The sequence below is a fragment of the Myotis davidii genome, unplaced genomic scaffold (genome assembly GCF_000327345.1).
Source record: "Myotis davidii unplaced genomic scaffold, ASM32734v1 scaffold132, whole genome shotgun sequence".
NCBI classification, from domain to species: Eukaryota; Metazoa; Chordata; class Mammalia; order Chiroptera; family Vespertilionidae; genus Myotis; species Myotis davidii.
This window is the reverse complement of record NW_006285258.1, coordinates 697653-710013: the sequence shown is the minus strand read 5'-3', so window position 1 is coordinate 710013 and position 12361 is coordinate 697653. Positions and strand designations below refer to the sequence as shown.

Sequence of the window (12361 nt, the reverse complement as noted above, 5' to 3'; positions counted from 1 at the left end):
GGCGCTCCGGTGGCGGTCGCCTCCCGTCTGAACTCTGAGCTCGGAGCCAGCTGCAGCGCGTCTGGGACCAGGAATCTGAGCTGCGCTATTAGAACACAGGGTGACTGGGGAGATGTCATCCGAGGGCCTGCCCCAGACGTGGAGGATAATTTTAGTCTCCTCCTTCGCCGCCTCCTCCTCCACACGCGAGGCTGGCGCAGAGTTCTGTCTGAGCACCAAGTGGATTGCAGCGCACGGTGGACCCCGCGGCTAATGTGGTCAGGACAGGAGAGTGGGCAGCCGTGCGCATCGGGGATTCGGAAGTTTAAGGACAAACCCCTCGTACTCTAGATTTTCCCCAATCCTTGGGGATTTTTGCAGGATTCGGAACCCAAGCTCCGGAGGCACTGACTGCTAAAAATAACTTGTATAACATCTAAAACACTGACTCATGCCAGGAGGGCTCTATTGACACCATGTTATTGTTGGGGAGCTGTAATTTTCTTGTTTGCTGTAACAATGTGACATGACATTTCGGTTGTGATGTTGTGTCATCACGCAAACACAAACAGATGACAAAGATCTGCTGTAATTTAAAAAAGCAATCCTAGCAAGTACTGAAGCTATTAGCTACTCAGTGAATAGGCAAAGTACAGATGGGGTTGTGAGCTCAAAACAGAGGCAAGGAGAAGTACGAAATTTGCCATGCTCTTTGGTTTCATTAGGAGAAGATTTTTTTTTTTTAGAAATAATTTTGCATACAAGAATCACAACAGGGAAGGTCTACAGGTGATTTCCTTTTGTCTTTGTACTCTTCTGTGGTTTCCAAGGTTTTTCAGTGAGTATGTATTACTTTTACTTCAGAAAAGTGATTGGGAAGTATGAAATTGGAAATTGCATTTTTTGCCTCAGATCTGTCAAATACATGAAATTTCTTTTATGAAAAATTAGTAAGATGTTCTAGATGTGTTGATATGTACTGTAAAATTACATTCAAAACTACAATTATCAGCCTTAACTCTAAGATTGTATCTAATCAAAACAGGGCAGTCCTGGCCAGGTGGTTCAGTAGGTTGGAGTGTTGACCTGTACAACAAAAGGTTTCTGGATAGATTCTGGTCAGGGCACATACCTCAGTTTCAGGTTAGATTCTCAGTTGGGGCCTCTTTGGGAGGCAACGGATAGATGTTTCTCTCACCCTTCCTCTCTCTAAAGTCAATAAAAATATTTCCTCAAGTGAGGATTTAAAAAAAAACAGCAAACAAACACACATACATAAACAGGGCAGCCCGGCCTGTGTGGCCCAGTGGTTGAGCATGCACCCATGAACCAAGAGGTCACCGGTTCAATTCCTGGTCAGGGCCCATACCCAGGCTTGGTCCCCAGTAGAAGGGAGAGGGTGTGCGCGCGCAGGAGGCAGCCGATCAATGATGTTTCTCTCTCATCAATGTTTCTATCTCTCTCCCTTCTTCTCTCTCTAAAAATCAATAAAAACATATTTTAAAAAACAGAGCAAAACAACCTTGGCCAGGTAGCTCAGTTGGTTAGAGCATCATCCCTATACAACCAAAGTTGTGGGTCCATTCCAGTCAGGGCACATTCAAGAATCCACCAATGAATGCATGCATAAGTGGAACAACAAATTGATGTTTTTTTCTCTCTCTCCCTTCATCTCTCTCTCTCTCTTTATTGATTTGCGAGAGAAAGAAAGAAAAAAACAGGACAGGACATACAGGAAGGTAACATTTTGTTTTTAAGGAAATGTTCTGATGAAGATGAAACTTCTGACCAATGGTAACAGTTCTTTAATCTATATAATGGCTACAAATGTTAACTCTCAGTGAATTTGGCTCTGATATTATTGAATAGTGTATTATGTAGTTTCTTTTATGAACTGAAGTTTCACTTGTTCTACAATCACTTCTCAATTAACCTTGGTAATGGGAGACAGAAAGAACAGTTACAGATAATCCAAAATCCTAAATTTAGCACAACAGCTGGGACCAGATAACAACTATTGTAAAAGGCTTACTGGGTAAACAAGCCAGCAAGATCTGTGATTTAGTTCCTTTTTCTCTGCTTAATTTTCAAGAGGTATAAAGATCAGAAAAAAAATATTGAGAGCAAAAGCTGTAAATATTGGATAATCTGGAACACAAACTAACAAATTCTCTTTTAAATAATTAAGTTAACAGCATGTGAATAAATGATGTCTAAGTATTTATTAGACTACCTTGAAACTTTTTTTTTTTTACCTTGAAACTTTTTATTGAGAATCTTAGGCCTGTTAGAAATTGGAGATCATTATGGCATTGCAAAAAGTATTCGAAAGAGCTATATTTTTGATTCATTCATTCATTATTCAAGTTACTATTTTGTTCACTCAGCACATGTTTACTGAACACTCACTATTTGCTAGGCATGTGCTAATCTCTGTGAATACAAAGGTCACCAAAAACAGGGTGACTATTCTCATGGAGCTTCCAGTACTCACTACTGTAGTTGCATGGCCTTGGCCAAGTCATATTCTTCAGCCTTCTTTCATCTACAACAATGAGATGCTTGGACTCTGACAATAAATAATCTCTTTCCTTTCTAGTCCTAAACCAATCCTGTGTTTGCATAAAACCTGTCTAGAGTGTTTGGAAGTAAGAACCTACCTACAATAGCAACTTTAAATGTTGGCAATAAGTGGGTTTGCATCTTGGGGCACCCAAGCAAAACAAACATCTCTGGTTCATACTTGGTCAGGGGTGAGGGTAGGTGACACAAGAAAGTCAAAACAACTGGCAGGACCGTACCCTTTTCCCATCTGTTTTGTTCTCCATTTTGCTTTCCCCTGGTGTTCCAACAATTTATGCGCAGCTACCTTCAATAACGCTAACTCATCTTCAGCAAGAAGGTAATCCCCTCAACTTTTACAGGTTTGGTTGAAATGGGCAGTATCTAACAGAGCTGTGTAGTTAATAGAGGGCTCTACAAGTTCTCTTACCAAGGTGATTAAAATAGCTGGTGTGCTCACTTTATTATTCCAGGTCTGTTACCATAGCCAAGGTCATGGCACCAGTCCAGGCTATGATAATGAGCTCCATCAAAGTGGGGACTGGTGCCTTTTTTTTTTCTCTTGTTATCTCTAGCACCAGGTAAAGGACCTGGCACAGAGTAGGTGCTCAATACATGTCAACCTTTATAATGACCAATGAAATTTTCTTGCACATACCCATAAACTGTACCCTGATATCAACTGGCATTTCTCTCTAGTGGGATAAAGCTTAAGAATTGGGAAAACAGGATGTGAGGGTGATCTGGCTGCAACATTCGTCATCCCAATGATCGCCAGGGTTGATTCCGCTGATCTGGCTGGCTAGGCGGGTATCTCCCTCTTCCCCTCACAGATCCATGTGCGTCCCTCCCTAAGGTCAAAGAGGACGACCTTCCCCCAGAGGAGAGGACCCAACTTTGGTCAAGGGTATAGGAGTAGCTGCGCTCCCCTGCTAGAACCTCCAAACAAGCTCTCCAGGTCCAAGACTCCAGACACATCCAAATGAGGTGCTGCACATGGCAGTCTTTCTTTAAAAAAAAAAAAGAAGAAGAAGAAGAAAAAAGAATTGGGAAAACAGTGTGTGATACAAACTTTATATGTGAAGAATACATTTTAATTGCACTTTTGGTGTTGTCTTGTTATAGTAGGAATGTGTCGTGGGTTGAGTTGTGCCCCCCCCCCCCAAATAATATGTTGAAATCCTAACCCCTGTACCTGTGAATGTGACCTGATTTGGTAATAGGGTCTTTGCAGATGTAACAAAGTTAAGATGAAGTTAGGCTGCATAGGGATGGGTGCTAAATCCAATTACTAGGAACCTTATAAAGTGAGAGAGATATGAAGACAGAGAGACCCAGAGAAGACGGCCATGTGACAAGGCTGCAGAGATTGGGATGATGCAGCTGCAAACCAAAGAATACAAAAGATTTCTGGGAGCCCCCCGAATCTAGTAAGAGGCCAATATGGATTCCCCCCAGTGCTGTCAGAGGGAGATGGCTCTGCTCATACCTTCACTTTGTTCTTTTCTCCTTCAGAACAAAGAATAAATTTCAGTTGTTTTCAGCCATCCACGTTTGTTGTCTTTTGTTACTCTGGCCCTTGGAAGCTAATATAGAACTCTGGCAAAGAATATTGTTGTAATTTTTTGGGGGCCTGTTGTGTTGTTGATATTGCAAGTTTTCTAAATGTTCCAGGTTCTGAATGGTCACCAAACACAGAGGTCTTTAATTCTGTAAAAATTACAATAAATCAGTTGCAAATGTGAAGAAAATCTCTCAAGTGTCACGGAGGAGCAACCTTGTGACCTATAGCTAAGAACAATAATGAATAAGTGATTGAAAATCATCAAATGAAATTTTAAATATGGTGACTAGTAGATCTGTTTATCATAAAGTGTTGTAGAAGTGAATAATAAATAGGCCCAGCTGCTGTGCTTCAGTGGTTGAGCATTGACCTGTGAACCAAGAGGTCATTGTTCAATTCCCGATCTGGCAAATGCCCACATTGCAGGCTTAATCCCCAGTGTGGGTCGTGCACGAGGCAGCCGATCAATGATTCTCTCCCATTACTGATATTTCTATCTCTCTCTCCCTCTCCCTTCCTCTCTGAAATCAATAATATATATATATATATTTATAACTCTAAAAAAAAGAAGAAATATTACAATTAATGCCCCCTCCAGGTGGCTCAGTTGGTTGGACAGTCATCCTGTACACCAAACATGTCAAACTCAAAGGCTAACATGGGCCAAATAAACAAGGTTTAAGTTTATGTGGGCCACAAAAAAACAAAAGCTTCAATTTTCATAGAATGTAGGTTTATTTCGATAGAGACATGCTGAGTACAAAGGGCTGAAATAAATGGGTAATCGTTAACATAAAATAATAAAACATTTTATTTCTTGTTCTCCGAAAGCGAAATATTTCCTGTTGCGCACACCAAACAAGTCAGTCCAAGACTAAAGACGTGGCAATTGGCTGATAAAATATTTGCTGCTAGTATTAGTGGAGAGAAATGGTGCGCCTGAGTGTAAGGTGCGTAAGGGAATGAATGCAACACGATTATAGTAATCAGCCATTAGTGAATGTCGTAGTTTGTTATTAATAACTAGGGGCCCGGTGCACGAAATTCGTGCACTGGGTTTGTGTGTGTGGGGCGGGGGGGAGTGTCCCTCAGCCCAGCCTGCCCCCTCTCACATACTGGGAGCCCTCAGGCGTTGACCCCCATCACCCTCCAATCGCAGGATCGGCCCCTTGCCCAGGCCTGATGCCTCGGCCAGAGGAGTTGACCCTCATCACCCTCCGATCACCAATCAGCAGATTGGCCCCTTGACCAGGCCTGAGGCCTCCGGCAGAGGTGTCAGGCCTGGGCAGGGGACCCCCAGATCCCCGCGGTTGCAGGCTCTGCCCCTGCCCAGGCCTAACACCTCTGGCCGAAGCATTAGGCCTGGGCAGGGGACCCCAGCTCCCCGCGGTTGCAGGCTCCGCCCCTGCAGGACGCCTCTGGCTGAAGCGTCTGGCTCGGGCAGCAAGGACCCGCAGCTGCAGCGGCCCCGCAATCGTGGGCTCCGCTTTAGGCCCACGCAAGGGACCCTTAGCTCCCAGGACTGCCAGCTTCGACCGTGCCCAGCTCCCATCGCTGGCTCCACCCCTACTTCCTGCTATCACTGGCCAGGGCAGCAAAGGCGCCTGATTCTCCGATCATGGCTGGAGGGCAGGGCAATAGCAGTAAATATCAAAATAGCAGATTATTATTGTAGATCATGCAGGGAGAACAAAGGGTAAAATATTTAACTGCAGCAGTGTTTGGCTGTATTCTGTGCAGTGAGAAAACCTGAAGTCATTTTCAAGGTCCACCATTTCTTTTTTTTAAGTAGGGTCAAGTTTCTAAGCTTTCTAAATCTCCGTTTTCCAGCTAATGAGAAGAAAATAGGATTCCACCGAGTCTCCTATCTACCTACTCCAGGACTTCTGTGAGGATCAAATGAGATGAGGCACAGGAAAACGCTTCACAGACATTTGGTTAAAGTGTAAAATGTTTACACCTGGCTATAAAGCAAGTCATACTCCTGGGCTGAAGAAACTCCAAGGAGACTAGTCGCTAGGGAGAGGAAGCTGGACGTTGCTACGTGACATCTTTACCCAGTGCCCACAGCAACCGTTTCCGGGCTGGGCTGGGCTGTGGGCTGCATTTTGCACCATGGGGTCTCGGCAGCACTGGCTGTGATTTGGTGGGCTGTTGCTCTGGGGTGGTGGCAGGGCCTGTGTCCCACTTGGGGAAAACCAAGTGTTGCTTTGTGGGCGCCAGGTCCACAGTGTTGCTTCTCTGTAAATGGCCAGTTGCTAGGGAGAGGAAGTGGGCATTGCTATGTGACTTCATTACCTGGCACCCACAGACACCGTTTCCGGGCTGGGCTGGGCTGTGGGCAGCATTTTGCACCACGGGGTCTCGGCAGCATTGCCTGCAATTTGGTGGGCTATGGCAGGGCCTGTGTCCCACATGGGGGAAGCCGAGTTTGTGGGGGCCAGGTCCGTGGGTTTTTTTTTACAGACAGACACACACACACACACACACACACACACACACACACACGTTATGCATAACAGGATATTGTAAAAATTAAGTTACGGAATTTTTATTAAAATGTTTCTTACGTACCGTTATATTGGCTGGGCCACAAAAATATTCATTGTGGGCCGCAAGTTTGACATGCTGTGTGTACACCAAAATGGTGGTGGATTCAATCCCTGGTTGAGGCAGTATAGGAGGCAATTGATCGATGTTTCTCTTTCACATTGATGTTTCTCTCTCTCTCTCTTTCTCCACCCCCTCCCCTTTCCTCTCTCACTGAAATCAACAAACATATCCTTGGGTGAGGATTTTTAAAAATAATAACAAAATAAATAGTACAATTAACTGAAATGTATAAGTAAAAAAATATCAAATTGTGTACTTTTAGTTCTTGAAGCAACAAGTTGAAAGACAAGCTATCCTTTCCATAGCTAAATTGTTTTCAGCAGTTCACTTAAATTCATTGCAGTTCATTTTTTTCTAAAGAGAAAAATCATGTAGTCATTGCTAAGATACTATAAACAACCCTCCACCTTCCTGGCTGTTTGGTCCTTTTTTGAAGCTCCTGTTTGTGTAACTTTTGTAACCACAAGTATAAGGAAGTGAAAAATGATTCTTATTGGTTCCTGCCTACATAAGTGACAGAAGTACTTAGAAAAGTACAAAAGCCTGTTAACTTCAAGCCATGGAAACCTTTTATTTGAAGGTTCGCTGAGCTGCTGGAGGTCTCTGAGTCATCAAGACTTAAGGTCATTTCAAAAGTTAATAAGAGCCTCGCAAGGTAGCTCAGTTGGTTTGAACATCATCTCACTAGGCCAAGGCTGCGTGTTCCATCCCCAGTCAGGGCACAAAAAGAATCAACCAATAAATGCATAAGTAAGTGGAACAACAAATTCTCTCTTTCTTTCTCCCCCCCGCCCCTCTCTCTCTTAAATCAATAAAAAAAAATTAATAATAATTGGTCAGCCCGGCTGGCATGGCTCAGTGGTTGAGCATCAACCTATGAACCAGGAAGTCACAGTTCGATTCCTGGGTTGCAGGCTGGATCCCCAGTGTGGGGCATATAGGAGGCAGCCGATCAATAATTCGCTCGTACCATGGATATTTCTATCTCTTTCTCCCTTCCTCTCTGAAATCAATAAAAAATATTTGTAAAAATAATAATAATTGTTCATTTTTATGACAGTAAATGGACTCAGCATTTTACATATATTATACACTTGATCATAATATCACTCTCTCATCTTGTGAATTAGGAAACGGAGGCTCAGATAGGTGAGTAACTTTCCCAAAGCTACAGTTAATAAGTGGAAGGAGTCTGCTTCCTAAATGGACACATTTTATTTTATTCTAAATATATTTTCATTGATTTCAGAGAGGAAGAGAGAGGGAGAGAGATAGAAATACCAATGGAATGAGAGAATCGTTGATCAGCTGCCTCCTACATGCCCCACACTGGGCATAGAGCTCACCACTGGGGAATGTGCCCTGACTAGGAATTGAACTGTGACCTCCTGGTTCATAGGTCAATGCTCAACCACTGAGCCACACCAGCTGGGCATAAATAGACTCATTTTAATTTCCATCACAACATTATGAAGTAGGTTAAATTATTTGAAAATTTTCAAATAGGGGCACTAAGGGTCAGAAACAATGAAAATTGTTGTACATTTACAATGTAAATTGGTTTATATAAACTTAGGCTTTGAGATACAAGTTCTAAACAGAATGGCTCTGATTTATTATATGTCAACTCCAAACAGCAAAAAGTCACCTGTATATAAAACCCTAATGTGCAAATAGACCGAACAGCAGACCGAACAACCGGTTGCTATGATGTGTGCTGATCACCAGGGGGCATGCGCGGAACATGATGGACATTGGCAGCAGGTGGCAGAGTGTGGAACATGGTGGTCATTGGCCGTGGTGGATGGTGGAGCAGGTGAGCGGGGGTGCCAGACCAAGGCGGGGTGCTGGTTGCTGTCATTGGGACAAGCCTCTGGCGGTTACTGAAAATTCTTTGCTCCCATGGCCTATGGTCCCGCCAGGCGCTTGCACCTACTGCTGGTGCTGGCCCGCTCGCACCTGCTGCTAGTGCCCAGTGTCGGCCCGGATCACTCGGAGCTGTCAGTGGATGCGAGCAGCAGCTGCCAGCCCTGATAGCCCCTGAGGGCTTCTCCATCTCCCCCAGCTTTTGAGGGAGACCAGGGCAGCTGCCGCCACTCACACCCGCTGCTGGTGCCATCCCCAATCACTCTGCACTGTCAGCAGTGCGAGCAGGGCCAACGCCGCTGTCAGCACGTTGGAGCGGTGGCGGTGGAAGTGGGGCTGCCCGCAGGCAGGGGACCAGGGGCCACAGCGGGAGAGGGCCAAGACCCGTCCCTGTGCCCACCACAGCCTCGAGGCCCACAGTTCCTTTCAAGGTGCACGAATTAACTAAACTAAGCCCCTAGTTTAGTTAATAATAGCAGCTCACATTTCCTGAGTACTTAAAGTAGCAAGCACTGCCCTGGCTGGGTGGCCCAGTTGGTTAGATAACATCTCAATACACCAAGGTTGCGGGATACATTCCTGGTCAGGGCACATATAAGAATCAACAATGAATGCATAAATAAGTTGAACAACAAATCGATGTTTCTCTCTCTCTCTCTCTCTCTCTCTCTCTCTCTCTTTCTCTCTCTCTCTCCCTAAGATCAATGAAAAAAAAAAAAGGAATTTTTTTTCTCTTCTTGCCTGTTAGAGAGATTCACACTCAGAACAATCTTACTCATACACTGAGCTGTTTTCAGGGGCAGTGATATATGGACTTCACTAAACAGTTAAACTCTCCATGATCTGATAGAGACATTAAGCCCATTATAAATTAAGTTACTGAGCTTTTAAATCTTTTCATCACAATATATCAGTTCATTGCATCCTAATGAGAATTCTATGATAGTGTTTTACATAGTAAAAAAGAAGAAAAAGAATCCATACCATTTTGTCATGAAAAGTAGATAAAAAACAACAGCAGTGATTTTAAAAATGTACATGACAAACTAAATGATCAGATATTTCAGGGGGGAAAACTTGAGTTTTATCCTTCAAAAGTGTTTATAACAAGCATCTTTCCTGCCCTGACTGGCTTTTCTTAATGGTTAGAGCATTGGCCAGAGCGCCAAATGGTTGTGGGTTCAGATTCCTCGTCAAAGGCATGTACCTCGGTTGCAGATTTGATCCCCAGCCCAAGTCGGGGCATGTGCACGAGGCAACCAATTGATGTGTCTCTCTCGTGTCACTGTTTCTCTCTCTCTTTCTCTTTCCCCCTCCTTCCTCCCTTCCACTCTCTCTAAAAATCAATGGGAAAATATTCTCGGGTGAGGATTAAAAACAAAGCAAAAACAAAGGATTTTTCTTAGGTTATTATGCTATTATCTTAGGCAGCGGTTCTAAACCTGTGGGTCGAGACACCTTTGGGGGTCAAACGACCCTTTCACAGGGGTCGCCTAAGACCATCGAAAAACACATATGTAATTACATATTGTTTTTGTGATTAATCACTATGCTTTAATTATGTTCAATTTGTAACAATGAAAATACATCCTGCATATCAGATATTTACATTACGATTCATAACAGTAGCAAAATTATAGTTATGAAGTAGCAACGAAAATAATTTTATGGTTGGGGGTCACCACAACATGAGGAATTGTATTAAAGGGTCGCAGCATTAGGAAAGTTGAGAACCACTGATCTTAGGTTTTAAAGAAAGAAATCAAAGATTTGTAAGATTACACAGAAATAATGTAGGAAATCCTCAACTCTGTTTCACAAATGGGAATGTTCATAATCAAAACTAAAATCTTCACACATACTAGGTAGAGCATGATAAAGTAATCTGCAATATTTTTATTTATTATTTAAATGTATTTTTACTGATTTTAGAGGGAGAGGGAGAGAGAAACATAATTGTGAGAAACACCAATCAATCGGCTGCCTCTCATATACCCTCCAAATAGGGATCAAATCTTCATCCCACATGTGCCCTGACCTGGAATCGAATGGGCAATCTTTTGGTGCAATGCTCAACCAACTGAGCCACACTGGCCAGGAATGGAATATTTTTAAATAAATCAAATTTCTGCTGCGTCTAGGAAAACCCCAAAACTCCATGTAGCCTAAAGAGAATTCTAGAAGTGATTCTTTAATTTGCTTGGTGGGTGTATCTGCTTCAGGCAGAACAGAACATTAGCTACCTTCTTATTCCAAATTGCACAGGAAAATTCTGTACTTGCAACTCAGTGTAATTGGTCTTATTTCCAAAATGTCATTTCTGTCTAACATAAGTTTAATTCAATTCAGCATTCGTTGAACTTTGCATGCCGAATACTTTGCTGGGCCCTAGAGAGACCGAGACAAAAAAACCAACTACTAACCCTCAAAAATGTCCATTAATCTAAAAGGACATGGCCATGTAACAAAAGAACTATAATTTAGTTTGACAAAGAAAAAAAACGCCTAAAGAAAACAGGTGACACGAAGAAGAAAAAGGTTACTTCTCTCTAGAACCGAGAGTTGCCAAAGAAGGAAAAGAGAATGCACAGCATGAGGCAAAAGTGGGTTTACAGTTGTTCATATGGAAAATAACACAATAATTAATAAATAATAATACAAGAATAAACTCTGCTTTGAGTGCTCACAGCTGTACACCTGCTTTTGCCCCACACTATATTGGCTACGTTTCAGAAGCATGAAGAGGTCATCAGACAGGCTAATGGCCTGGGGGGGAGATGGGAAAGTTGTTCCTCACCAATGAAACAGCATGTCCCCGAGGCATGACAGAACATATTTTATTCAAGGTGCTGTATTAGAAGGTCAGATTCAAGGAAGTTCAATGCAAGTGATAGATACAACATATACCACATTAGCAGAGGGTGTTTTGTTTTTTTTTACCTACCTATTTTTTATTTTTATTTTTGCCATTGCCCCCAGTTCTTTATCCCTCCCCATATCTATGCCTTTCCCATGTAACTTGCAGTCCCTCCCAGTAACAGATCTGACTATATTTCCCAGCTCGGGGTTGAGCCTCATGACTTGCTTGAGTGAACAGAAGTGATGGTTTTGAGCTAGACCTTACGAGGTCCAGGCTGTTTGCTCTATTGTGCCTCAGGGATTAGCATGAAACCCAAGTAGATGCCTAGGCTAACCTGCTGGTCCCTGGAACAATAGCCACCTCAGCTGACCCACAGATTAACCCAGCTTTGATGAGCAGAACCACAATAGACAACCCATACAGCCATGGGTATCACTTGTAGCTTTAAGTCACTGTGTTTGGGAATGGTTTGTTATGCAGAAATATTGCAGCAATGACAAACCAATTCAGCCATCTTAGTGAATTGGGGTTTTATCTTGTGGGTGCCAGAAAACTCTAAAGGATTTGAATAAATAAATGATTAGATTATTTCAGAAAGATGGCTTCAGGAGCAAAGTGGAAGATGGAGATGAAAAGAGGATGGTGGGAGTCCCAGCTGGTTTGGCTCAGTGGATTGAGTGTTGGCCTGTGGACTGAAGGGTCCCGGGTTCAATTCCAGTCAAGGGCACATGCTTGGGTTGTGAGCTGGATCCCCAGTACGGGGTGTGCAGGAGGCAGCTGACCGATGATTTTCTCTCATCATATATGTTTATATCTCTCCCTCTCCTTTCCTCTCTGAAATCAATAAAAAAATATTTTTAAAAAAGAAAAAGAAAAGAGGATGGTGGGAGAGGGTGGCAAAGAAGCTATTCTAATGA

At 43.0% G+C, this 12361-nt stretch overlaps 1 protein-coding gene across 1 annotated transcript in view; it reads right to left on the bottom strand.

Annotated features, from left to right (window-relative positions):
• FAM214A (family with sequence similarity 214 member A) overlaps window positions 1-11835 on the bottom strand; it is an 86662-nt gene extending 74827 nt beyond the window's left edge. The window contains exon 1 of the mRNA XM_015558917.1: window positions 11805-11835. The gene's annotated coding sequence lies outside the window, so the exon portion shown is untranslated. The remainder of the gene's footprint in view (window positions 1-11804) is intronic.
• Window positions 11836-12361: the final 526 nt, after the last annotated feature.